The following is a 12678-nucleotide window of genomic DNA, read 5'->3' on the forward strand; positions in this document are numbered from 1 at the left end:
CGCGGGGGGTGGGAAGGAATAAACTCACTGATTTCTGCTGTTTATTTCTTAGTTTCTGTTCGAGTTTAGAACCCTCTAATGTACAGAAAACTGGAATCAGTTGTATTTCTTGGCACTCTTACTGTTACCATGGGAATTTCATTCACTAAATTCCGTTAAAGTTGTTACTGCTTGAGCAGGGTTTTTTTGTAATTTTGGATTAGGTATGTAGGTTTGTTTTAAAAGCAAATACATATGTACCTGATCTCCTAAGTGTTGTGAGGTAAAGCAAGAGGCAGAGAACACTGCATTACTACTCTAGGATCTCTCACAATAGATCTGCCAGTGAGTGCTGGAACAGCAGTTAGGTGTCGTGGAGAACTCTCTAGCAGTACGTTAATCAGCAGGCTAATGAAGAACACAAAAGCTGCCAGTATCCAGTCACCAGAAGAAATGCTGCCCTAAGGGGAAAGTTAAACTTTAGGCTGGAAAGCATTATCTGCATACATCCCCAGCCCCTGAAATCAATGTTTCACTGGCCACTGCCAGCTACAGAAATTGGGCTGTAACTAAAGATGTTACTGTCATTTGCAGAGAGATAGTACTGATAATAAACTAAGAGAGAGGTGGATAATGGCACGGGAAAGTACACTGCTAACTTCTGATTGGAGTTTGAGAAAACTGACTGGTTTTGCAGGGCCAGTGGTGGGGTTTGAACAGCTTATTACTATTAATGTGGATGATAAATGAGTGTGCAGACCCCCTGTGCATTTTGAAAATCTTTCATCTTTTGTTTTCTCTTGTTCTGTAATTTATTTTATTTTTTTATTGAAGGGGAAAGAGTTATGCTTCTGTTGCACCTAAACAGTTGTAAAATTATTCTCAGTTTTTAAGTGGAGGCTGTACTAAGCCTTGTTTTAATGTCCTCAATGTTTGTAAGGTATGAATATGACTGAAAACCAGACCATTTTGTATTGAACTACATGCTTAAAACTGTTTAATTGTGAAAAAAATGTCAGGAACATTCCTGCTGACAAAATAAATTCTGACAACATATTCCTTGTTGTGTGAGTGCTCTGGCTTTGGAAGTCAGAGGATAATATCGAGACATCTGAAGCAGAATTTGTGTTGACTTGCTGACAACTAGGATGCAAAAACTTGTTTTTCACATTAGAATGCGATGCATGGAAGTATCTATGTTGGGCTTTTTTTCTGCTTGGGTGAACTTAATTCAACTCTTATTTAGCCATACCTACATCTTGAACAACTAGTACTCGAAGTCTGGTCCTTTTGGAAAAAACAAAATAAAATCTAGGAATAGGCCTCTTTATTGATGTAGCTTATGAGCCACCTTTAATTACAGACAATCAAATCCTGACCTGTTTCCCTAAGCATAATATTCAGGGTCATTTTGCTTATTTTTCTTTTCAGGAAATTTTATGGGCGCTGTATGGTTCATGTGTAAGTCTTTCACCCCAAACTTACCATATTGTGGCACTGGGGACAGATTTTTAAAACACTTCCTCCTATTGGGGTCACTGGACATGGAAGCCCTTAAAATGCCTCTTCTATGATATAGGTTATAACCTAAAGTAAAACACTTATTTTCATATACTAATGAGAGCATGATGTACTTTAACAGATTTTCCTGTTAAGTGTAAATAGAAATAACAGGACATAGGAATGCACAGGTTTTAGCTAACAAAGCTGCAGTTCTATGACAAAGATATATTTTAGTTTCAAAACTAAATAAAGCAATACAGGTCCCAGAAGCACCATTTTCAGAATCTGACAGTGCCCATGTGAGTGATCCTAACAATCAAGATTCGGGATATAAAGATACTGCTGTAATAACCCCTAGTTCTGGGTGGGCTGGTCAGTGCTGTCAAGGAACAGGAAGGAAATTAATGCCCCCAAGCTGAGCAGTTTGAAGTTAACATGTTAATGCAGGGAAATTGGAAAGAAATGGAACTAGTTGAGGAAGGGATTGTGGATACGTGAACACAGAGAAAGGGAAGACAGCCTATGTGGCATCTTTCTTGCTAAGTAATCCATTGCTGGTGTCTAATAGGTATGTTTTAAACAGACAATTTACAAGGCTCTGTAACCACGCAGTATCATCTTTTTTAAGTTAATTTACATGTTGCTGAGAGTGTAAGAGCATCTGGAAAGGATGTGAGGAGATTGCTTGCAATCATGTTAGATTCTATAGGTGTTTCCTGACTTCTCATTTAAAGTTTTAAACTAGTTTTACAATAATTTGTAAGAACTTTTGTTTTGTGGTGTGTGACCTAAGCTTGCATCACTTGTTTGCCAAAACTCTGCCACTTGCAAGTGGTCACTTTTCCTGCTACACCTAAGTGCTCTGAATATTCATATTTATAAAGCATGTGGAGGTTTTAGAATGAAAACAGCCATAAAATAGTACAGAAGAGGATGTAAAACAATAGTGAATGTTGCTGCAGTTCGTCGGTAGAGTTTTCTGCTTTTGAAACTGGCTACCCCAAGCTAAAGGAAGCATTAGTATATACAAACACGGGCCAGAGCACCTGTGAAATAGTTGGAACATTTCATGGGAGTTGTACAGTGTTATCCAGTGCACTGTATTTATTGAGAGAAAGCCTTTCAAACATTAGTTTGCTGTGGAAACAGTGAGGCAGCCTGTGTTTTTGAACAGGAGTGCTACGATTTTTTTTACATTGGTTGACACGGTGATGGTGGGGTTTTGTTTATCCTGTAAACATCTGCAGGTGATTCGATGTTAAATGTCTTTGGAAAGAGGTGGAAAAAATGACTCAATACATACAAAAACTTTCCTGAAAGAACCAGTTGAATGGGAAATGTTAACTTCTCTAGTTGGAACAAGGTGATGGGTGGGGTTATCCAAGGGTTAGACTGTTTTTGGGACTGTGCTTATTTGTAAAACATGCTTACATGGCTTGGATGAGGATATAATGTCAGGGCATACGCTAAGCCAATATTGATCTGTTTTCTTATGTCTGTTTTGTCCTGGCCTAGGGGTGGCCTCATTTTATATTTGAGGAAGGGATTTTTCAGTGTAGGATAATATAGTTCGTAAAATATACAAGACTTTCAAGATAAAGCTTGTTGTAGAAATGTATTATTTCTTGTGATTTCTGTTTTTCTTGGGTTTTGTAGTCAGATCATTTCTGGGTACTCTTTAGTCTCTTTCATCTGCTTCTCTTCCTTTCTTCTAAACATGGGAGCCATTCATTTTAACTCTGTTATATGTCAGCATACCATTTCTGCCAAGCAAAAGCTCAAGAGAACAGATGAGTTTAATGATGATGTGGGGGGAAGGGAGGGAGGAAAGAGGGGCCAGCAAGCTAATGAATCACATAACAGCTTTCATGGAAATACCGACAGCAAGTCATGTCCTCTTCGAGCTTGGGCAGTGAGCCGTAGACCTTTTCTTCCCAGTGGAGCCAACAAACCACAATTTGCTCTCCAGTGGATAGTTTAATTTCTTAGTCACCTCTTCCTCCCACGAGTCATTCCTGCATGGGGGTTTTACAAATGCTCTCATTCTTCAGAGTAGTAACACACTGCTGATTAAACTGGTATTGAAGAAGTTTATTTTCCCCTGGAGGGTAATTTTTACTTGACTTAAGCTTCTCTTCCAAGGCCAGTTAGGGCCAGCTCTGTTGATTAGTCTTGTGATATGACTTGACTGGACTGACATTATTAAATCATTTCAGAAATACCGACAAACAGATGTCAAATGGCAGTAGTCTTCTGCTCTGCCGGCCAGTGAAATGAGTACAGCCAAGAGACTATGTCACAATTTGGACTGGCCTCCTAGAGGAATTTAGTCATGAGTGTGAGTAACTTGCTGCCTCTGAAATTATCTGTTTGAGGCAGAGTTAAGTGATAATCTGAGGTCCCCTGATCCCAAGATGAGAGGTCAACGAATACTAAATTAATGGAAGAAATCTTCAATAAGTTCTCCTATCTTAAGGCAAGGGCCTCTACAACAGTCTTCAGCGTTGGCTGGGAGGACGTGCTGAGTGGGAGTACTTTCTCTGTGGGCAGGACCAAAGCTTTTACAATGAGAACTTTTAGGGCATGGCAGGCAGCAGGATGTGGTTTATGCATTTTGATTTGTGTTAGATTGTTTTGTTGATGAAAATTAAAGCCATTCTTGGACGAAGACAGGGAGCTTCTGCTGGGAATCTAACTGAACGAGCTGGTCAGCAAGAGCTTGTCCTATGATTAGAGCTCTGCAGACTATACTTTTGCCCCAGTGCTGGTGGTGGTTTAGGATCTATGAATAGTAGCACTAGTGTGATAGTAAATGTAAAAGCTAAGTTTCTTGACGATTGTTTTATTAGTTTAATGTGCTGCAATTGCCTTGACAGTGGCAGAGTGATAAGGAAACAGCCAGTGGATGGCTGTGATTGTGTGTATTCTGGCAGAGTATTAAATGACTTGAATGAGGGAAAAGGGTGAAAGGTATTAATGCTGGCCTTGGAGAAAAAGTAAAGCTTACTACTTTTTGTTTGGGGTTATACTTGGCTCCTAAGGATCTTAAAGTTACAAGACTAGCCAAAGAAATTTGAGCAAGTATTGCACCTTAGTCTTCCCATCAAAACCTTCCAGAGCCCTGGAGGTATTCAAGAGTTTGTTCAGAAGCAGCCCTGTGTTTTGGAGCTCCTACTAGTATTTCAGCAAAGTAATTTCTTTTATATTTTTTTTCTTCGGTTCCTCCTCTATTTTATTAATTTACTCTTATAAAATCTCCCGATTTCCATGGGGAATGTAGCTTCCAGAGCAACATGAAATTGTAAAACTGAAGCAAAGTACTTCTCTGATTTCATTGGCACTGTATTGCTCAAAGAGGACTTAATTTGATTTTTCTGTGATTCTTGGAGACTGCCACTAGCAGGTTGACAAATCTTTGATACTTTCATTATTTTTTTATACTTTCCAGTGCTGTATCTCCAAGCAATTTGAGCATGATGATTAAAGATTATTTAAAACTGAGGATCTCTGGTAATAATAGACACTGCTAGATTTTTCCATGCATCAACTTTTTTCTTCCTGTAATCCAAAGTAGATGTGTTCACAGATCTCTTTTGGAATGTTCCATCTATTGTGTTTCATGGAGCAGTAATGTTTTTCCATAAGCATCAATATATATGGATTGTATGCTCTGAGGTAAAGTGCTCTGTCCCTGTGTGATCTGTGCTCATCAGTCAGTTCTCTCAGGCTATAGAATTATATCAGAACTGCAATTTTCTGCCTTTTTAATCAGTCTGTGTAGCACACAGCAAAGAAGCTCTATATTTTTGTTAACAGCAGAATTTACATTTAAAGTTCTTGCAGGAATATTTGATTTTGACAACTGGAAAAATATACCCTTGGGAAAATCTAAGGCTAACAGGAGTTTGCAGAGTCCAGTTCTGAGCACGCATAGGAGTTGTGTTGGCTGAAACAAGTATATATAATTTTCTGTTTGTTACCAAGATGAAAGAACTGTGTAGTTTTTATCTTGATTGGAATTTGTTCATTTGCTTAGCAAAAATATTAGGGACTAAGGAAATGTGTCCACGTCCTGTAAGCAGTTATTTTCCTGTCATATTCCTGTCCTGATGGATGCTTTGGTGCTGTTAAAAATCATCAGTGAAAGCAGGATGCTAGTGAAGCAAGTAAGAATTTTACCAGTAACCTCATTGAAGTCATACTTACCAATGTATGGAAAGGGGCTTTAGGGACAGGGTGCAGTTAGTTGTTTGACGTACTACTTATGTTGGCTGACTGTTCTTTCTTCCTGTACTGGAATGTGGTTTATCCTTGACCTTCCTTTTGCATTTCGGTGCTATGGACTGGTGACCAGTATTCAGGATTATTTGCTGTATGGTGATTAGTTATGTTTTGATTGCTTTCAATGATCTGCCCCATTTCTAAACTAGGATGATATCTGAAAATATAAAGGCTACTTCAAAAAAAGACAACCTTTTAATTTTGACCTGTTTACCTTTTTACAGGTAAAAGGATCATTTTACCTTTTACCTTAATGGTTTCCTTTAGATAGGTTTGTGCAAAAGCATCTTAATACACTGCTGTTTTAACAGGATTATGTAAAGCAAACATGAACACACCAAGGTGATGCTTTTGAAATGCCATAGAGAAAAATGGTGAAAACGGAGCATGCTGTCTTCCTGATCATCACTGTTTGAACTGTCTCTGACCAGTCCAACCGACTGAAGAAATCCCATCCTGTACTAATGGTAGAAAGCTGTTTAATATGAGCAAAGTAATGCAAAGATGGCTTCTTCCCTGCACCTGGAGGATATTGTGTTGTGTTTTTCACACTCAAAAGGTCTTCTGGATTTTGACATCGTAGCATTTACACTGAAGGTGTAGAAATCCTTGTAATACCATGTAATTATGTTTGTTTTTCCTAAAAGGGTCTAGATAATGATAAATTTGTTGGCAGGAACCTAGTTCCCTTCAGGACAGGGGAGAGAAAGACCTTCAAAAGTATATCTAAACATATGATTCTTGAAATAAAGCAGAGGTGATTCCCTATGCTTGTGAAGAACAGAACCAGCTTAGTAGCAAGGTCCATTAGTCACAATTAACAGCTGGTATGAGGGGATGAGACTGGGTTTCCATTGAACACTAGTCCTTGCAGGGACTGGTTTTCTCTGCTTGGAGAAAGCTCACATCACCAGCTTGCCGAGAGTGCAATAGCCCTGATGTTATCCATCTGCAATGTGATACAATAGTTGCTAAGTTGCAGCCTGTAGAAAAAAGAATATTTTACTTGTTCAAGAAAACAAACAAAAAAAGCATAAAAGAATTACATGCCCAAACAAAAGTGGGTTTTAGTTCCCAAGAACATGTAACATCAGTCATAATGCTGGTGTGCTGATGCTGAAAGGGATAAGGCAGTGGTGTCACATCTATCCCCAACTGCAAGTATCGTTCCTTGAATGGAAAGAGTGCTCCAAAAAAGTAGAGGAGTTTTTAAACCTTCATGTAGTAGAAAGCTGCGTGCAGAAGACAGCCTGTTTTCAGCTGGCTAAAGCAATGTACGGAAATAATTCATATTGTTTTTTCAGGCCTCCTATAGTATCTGGCAGTAACTTTGCTTAACCCAAAGCTAAGTATCCATTTGATTATCCATTGGTTTTAGACTTACACTTGTGCCCCAAGGTGGGAGGCACAAAGCTCTGATAGTATTTCTCCAGGCTTTTCCTGAGCAAAAGCTGCTGAGGATGGAGGCATCAAAAGGGAAGAGAGTGTTCTTTGAGGGGCTGAGGATATTTCCACCATCCTTATCTTCTAGGTCTTGAGAAATGCTGCTTTCATAAAACCTTGTTGAGTTTAAAGAATGGACTAATCATGCTAAAATTACTCTCAGCCTCCTCCACACATAGTTTCTTTGAGGCTGCTAGACTGTGGAAAATCTTTGACTGATCTTTTAATTAAAAGCTCCTTTTTTTTTTTTTTGTAACCAAGGAGTTGAAGCTCTTCCTGCTTTGAAGTGGGCAACTTTTTATAGATAAACATCTCATTATGTTATGAGATGTCTTCCTTTCTCCCCTTCTGTCTCATTTCTTTATGCATCTCATCCTGTGTTGATAGTTTTAATGATTTCAGCCCAGTTCTTATCAGCTCTTCAGGATGGTGCTAGCTGGATCCCTTTATTGCCATACTAGGCTGAGCTAAAGCTCTATGGATGAGCTGTGGAGACTAAATTGCAGTCCTTTCCCCCACCCCCTCACTGAAGCAGGCTGGAAGTGACAATAAAACTGGGTTTATTATGTGGTCATCACATTTTAGTAAACAAAAGGCAGTTGTAATACCAATGCAATGCATACTGGTTATTAAGCATTAAGCAAACAAAAAAAAAGGCCTCCAGCTTTTAAGTTTTAAAACTCCCCCCTCCATTTTAGGGGAGGAGGACAAACCTCCTTTCATGTTTCCATTTTTGATCCCTTTTTTTCCCTACTCTTTCTGGATTAGCAGGGTTTGAGAATTCATGAGGAAATAAGTTATTTTGGCTCAGTCAGCCCTGGGCTTTTGGCCGAGTGTGGGGCAGCATTCCTGAACTGGAGGGTTCAGGTCATGGTTTCCTAATACAAAGCATTCAACAGCAGTGCTGTGTAAAGGCATTTTCTGCTGCTCCATTTCTCCGCTGCTCCCTCAGTGGTACATACTGAAGTGTTTATGGGAAGGACAGTAAATTAGATCAGGATCTGCCTTTAACAAAGAAAGCGAAATGGGGGACAGAACCCCCATGCAGGTATTTTTATAGCCAAATCAGATCCATGATGCAATTCACAGCATGGTCTCATCAACAGTTAAATAAACAGGTTGAATAAATTAGCCTTCTAATTGTGAAAATGTTGATATTAAGCATTTCCCCACTTAAAATTGCTTTTTTGTTGCCCATTGTGCTTATATAGATGCAGGTAGATTTTAGTAGCTTACAGGAGTGATCTATAGCATCTGACTTGTCTGGAAGGAGCAGTGTTCTTTTCACTTTCCTATTGGATTCTTGGATCAGGAGGTTTTAGGTAACTCTTCTTTATTGACTTCCAGCCACAGATCAGATGTTAATGTGCAGTTGTGACAGCTATTGTATATGCATTGTATGTGGACGATGTATCTACACTATGATGACCATTATGAACTGAATTTATATGGTTAGATTTAGGGTTGGGTTTTTGTTTCTTTGCTTTTTAATTTTCTGTGCTTCTCAAAACACTTAACACTGACATTCTATCTAGTACGATACATTTTCTAGAAATGGAAGTACAGCTGTCTAGTCACTACTGTTAACCCAGTAATAGCTGAATGACAAACTTCTGGGCTAGATTAGCTGGAAGGCTGTTTTCTGAGCTGAAGAGAATTATCTACTTTTTTGCAAGCTAGAATTAAGGAAAATCCTGGGGTTCTTACTCCAGCTAGTGGTCATTTATCTCAGGAATAGGGCTAGTACCAGACATAGGAGTTGAGAAATTCATTTTTTACCTTTAACTCAGAGTAAAGCCATTGCTTTCTCTGAAAAGTGCCTTCCTGGGAGAAGTGTTAGTAAACTTCAAGGATGTGCCCCAAAGCCGTTGCTAACCACCTTCTGGACACCAGAATTCTCAAAAGTAGCAGGTAGGAAAACAAGGGAAACCCCAAACTTAACCAAAGAATACCTTACTTCAATGAAACACCAGAGGTTTTGCCTCCATTCATGGAAAGATTCACATTTATGAATATTTTTCTTGGTGTGTTTTTTTGAACATTTGTCTTAAAAAAAAAAATAAAATAGTTTGGCTTAAAATTCTTTTTTCTGTAGGTATGATTATACCTGATCTCATCTTGTTTTGACAGGTGCATAGGCAGGAAATGTTCCAAAACAAAATCAGGAAGTGTCACGGTACATAAATCCCTGTAATTTTGGTGTACTAATGTCACAACTATATAGGATCAAGGCCCTCTTAAGGAATAAAAAAATTATAATTTTTTAATCATGAGTTATGATGGTTGTGGAAGTTTTAACATTGAATAAAAAGAAGTAGAAAGTCAGGTTGACTATATTTTAAAATAAAGGAAAATTCTGGATTTCTGTAACTTCTACCAGATTAATTTTGGAATAATGCTACATACAGAAAGTTTTAGTCATTGTTTTGTTGGGGGTAGATAAGGAGTATAGTTTACAGGTGACTAAAATTTTTGGCAGGCCCGCTGATATTAACAGTTCCCAAAAAAGTAGGCTTGAGTTTCCTGGGGGGGACATACCAGTAATTGTATGATATAGAGTTTCTCTGAACATTTGCTGAGCATTTGATTGGATGTCTCAATGTTTGTTATGCCAGGTTGCTGGGTACGCTAGAAATCCGAAGCAGTGCAATGGTAGATCACAGTTACACTTTTAATCTACACCTGCGTTGGCAGAGATGGTGTATGTTGTTTGGTTTATCTTTTTCTTTTTTCTTTTTTTTTTTTGTATGCCTCATTTCAGTGGTGAATGCAGTGGTACCCTTGTGATTCTCTTGGTGCCAGAGGCTTATGGCACAGTGAAGCTCCTTGGATGCTTCTTGGCTCTTGAACAGATTTGAAAGGGAATTTTATTTGTAAAAGCAAAGACTGGGTATGCTAGCTAAGGATACATACGCATAGAACAATTCTTGCCTACTCTTAGCCTTGCTAGTGTACTTTACAGATGTATCTCTGGTCTTTAGACTTCTGAGCAACTTTCCTCTTACAGTACAACCTGTACTGTTTTTGTACTGGGTACAAAACTGTATTGTATTCAAGACAGGCTTATCCAAGCTTGAGTCTTCATTTAAGACTTAAAAAACCTTCAGAAAACCGAAGTAAATAGTGTAAGAAATGTTTGGAGGAACTCTTTTGTATGGACACTGGCATGTCTCTCAGGGTAAAGAGATTTTGACTACTCCTGCTGTTACTTAGAGAGGAATTGTATGAGAACAAGCCCATAAAGGGGAAAGAAAGGCTGCCGAAATTCACAGTGAGACTTTGTGAACAGGATTTTTATCAGATCTCATCTCATTTACCTTCTGAATGCGACCTTGTTTCCGCTGTAATAGCATTGAGCTGTGACAATGTGAACTTGAGCTTCAGTTCTTGTTGTTGTGGTTGTGCTAAGACCTAGAAACCACCAGACACTGAGAAGAGCTGATCTATTTGGATTTTAGCACTTTTTGGAAGAGTTAAATGTGACTTTCTATGGAATGGAAGAAGGAACAAGACAACAGAGTTATTGATCAGGGTGAATGCAACAAGCTGAAAATAAAATATTTGTGATCTTTAAGAAAATCCTTAATTGTGCAGCAGAGATTGTCCTGCTACCTTCTCTTCTAAAACCACTGTGTAATTTACTGAAGGGGACACTGTAAATGGAGCCTTTTGTGGATTCGAAGAGTACTGGGCAGCACATCTGTACGTTTTTGCTTGGTTTTGATGCTAAAAATTGAACTAAATGGAGATGCTTCAAATATGATTTTGTCTCTCCTATTGGGTTACATTCCTACCATGGGAGAGTCTCTTCTAGTGGCCACCCTTCAAAAGAATGTCCTACTAGTAGTTCATCTGCAGATTTAAATTGATGACAAGTAGATTTGTCATGACTTAGTGTTTGAGTTACCAAAATAGTGCCTTTTTTCACGTGGTTCTTGCACCCCAGATCTCTAGATTTTTATCTTGTAATTAAAAAATAAGCCAGCCTGTACGAAGTGTTCAGCTCTAATGTCAGTGGTCTTTGTAGTCTTTAATTAGGAAATGCTCAGATCAAGATGCTTATTGCTGCTTTTTCTGTCAAACCTCTGGTAGTGTAACTTCTCAAATACAGGAATCTGTTGTTTCTTAATGCTTTGTAATATAGTTTTTATTTCCCTTTCTTTGGTCTCTTACTCTTTTCCTTTGTGTCAAATATCAGTATGTGAGTTGCTTCCCTATGCTGTCCACAATGATTACATAGATCAAAATCTTTGCATTAAGTCTTTTAGCTTTTTCCACCTGTTGGATATGGTACCTGTTCCACAGGGAGTGTAGTCAGACAGTCCAACAGGCCATTAAAATTCTTCAGAAGAAAACAGTTCATGTTATAATTACTTTTCAGTCTCAGTGTTTGCTAGCTAAGTGAGTAGAAGGCCCTATTTGAGCAGATGCTTCTATATAATTAGTGCTAGATTATCAAAACCACCTTTGTTGTTCTGCAGCCATCTCCTTGTCTTTTTTTTAAAGTGAGGTGGAGTCCAAGTGAACCTTCCCAAGGAGTTGCTGACCTGTAAAGGTGTTGGCTCTATGACTAATACTCTGTAAACAGACTAATTTCAGGAGAAACATGACTGGCCAAACCTAGGTTTGCTTTGTTTGCTGTTGCATAAAGACCAGGTAGCAGAGTGCATTGTCTTTCTGCAGGACCACCCTAAAAGGGGTGGAAAATAGTATGCTTTTCTGAGTTATTGAGGATTATCCAAAGGAGTATCCAGCACTGTGGTCACTAAAAAAGGCTGACAGCTAACCCATTCAGCTCATTCCCTTTGTGTATCAAGCAGATCAAGCCATAACTGTTTGTCATAGTATAATAGTGTCATTCTTTAGCCTGACTTTTACCAAAGTTGATGGTGGACTAGAAGTTTTAGACATTTCACTGTCAAATATGAAGCTCTAAACAGCTTAGGCTGTTTTGAAAATTAACAGTAGGTGCTGATCTGTGTCTCTTGACACCTATACTTCTTCTAAAATCTGGCTTTCTGCATCCAGTCCCACTCTTGTTCTAACCTCCAAGAAGCACTTGGAACTAATTTGCATCTTCTTCATGAGTTGAATTAGTTATGTGCATCTGTTCAGTAGTGTTATCAAGCTGTCTTGCTGTTAGCATCCTTAGAGGTTTAAGGATAGCAGTGTTAAACAGTGTGGCAGAACATGTGTAGGGATTTTGCCTCTGTGTAGGTATCTGTGTGAAAGAGCACAGAAGCACAGGTAAGGGTTGCTGGTTTGTCTGTCCTAGTTTTCACTAGTTATGTTGTGCTTTTTCTTATGCCACCATGAAATGTGTCTGTTTCCTGTTAAGTAGGGTATCAGAAGATTTCTGGTTAGCAGGGAAGTTTGTTTTTTAACTGCTTCATTTGCTTAGACAAAGGGGGTGGGGGAAAGGGCAGGGGAAAATAAAGGATTCCAATGGATCCAAACCTGAAATATTTTAGT

General features: G+C 38.7%; 1 protein-coding gene across 6 annotated transcripts in view; it reads left to right on the forward strand.

The window, feature by feature from the left end:
- SPECC1 (sperm antigen with calponin homology and coiled-coil domains 1) overlaps positions 1 to 12678 on the forward strand; it is an 89288-nt gene that overhangs the window by 25705 nt on the left and 50905 nt on the right. The window lies entirely within an intron of this gene.

This window comes from Falco naumanni, chromosome 1 (assembly GCF_017639655.2).
Source record: "Falco naumanni isolate bFalNau1 chromosome 1, bFalNau1.pat, whole genome shotgun sequence".
Lineage (NCBI taxonomy): Eukaryota > Metazoa > Chordata > Aves > Falconiformes > Falconidae > Falco > Falco naumanni.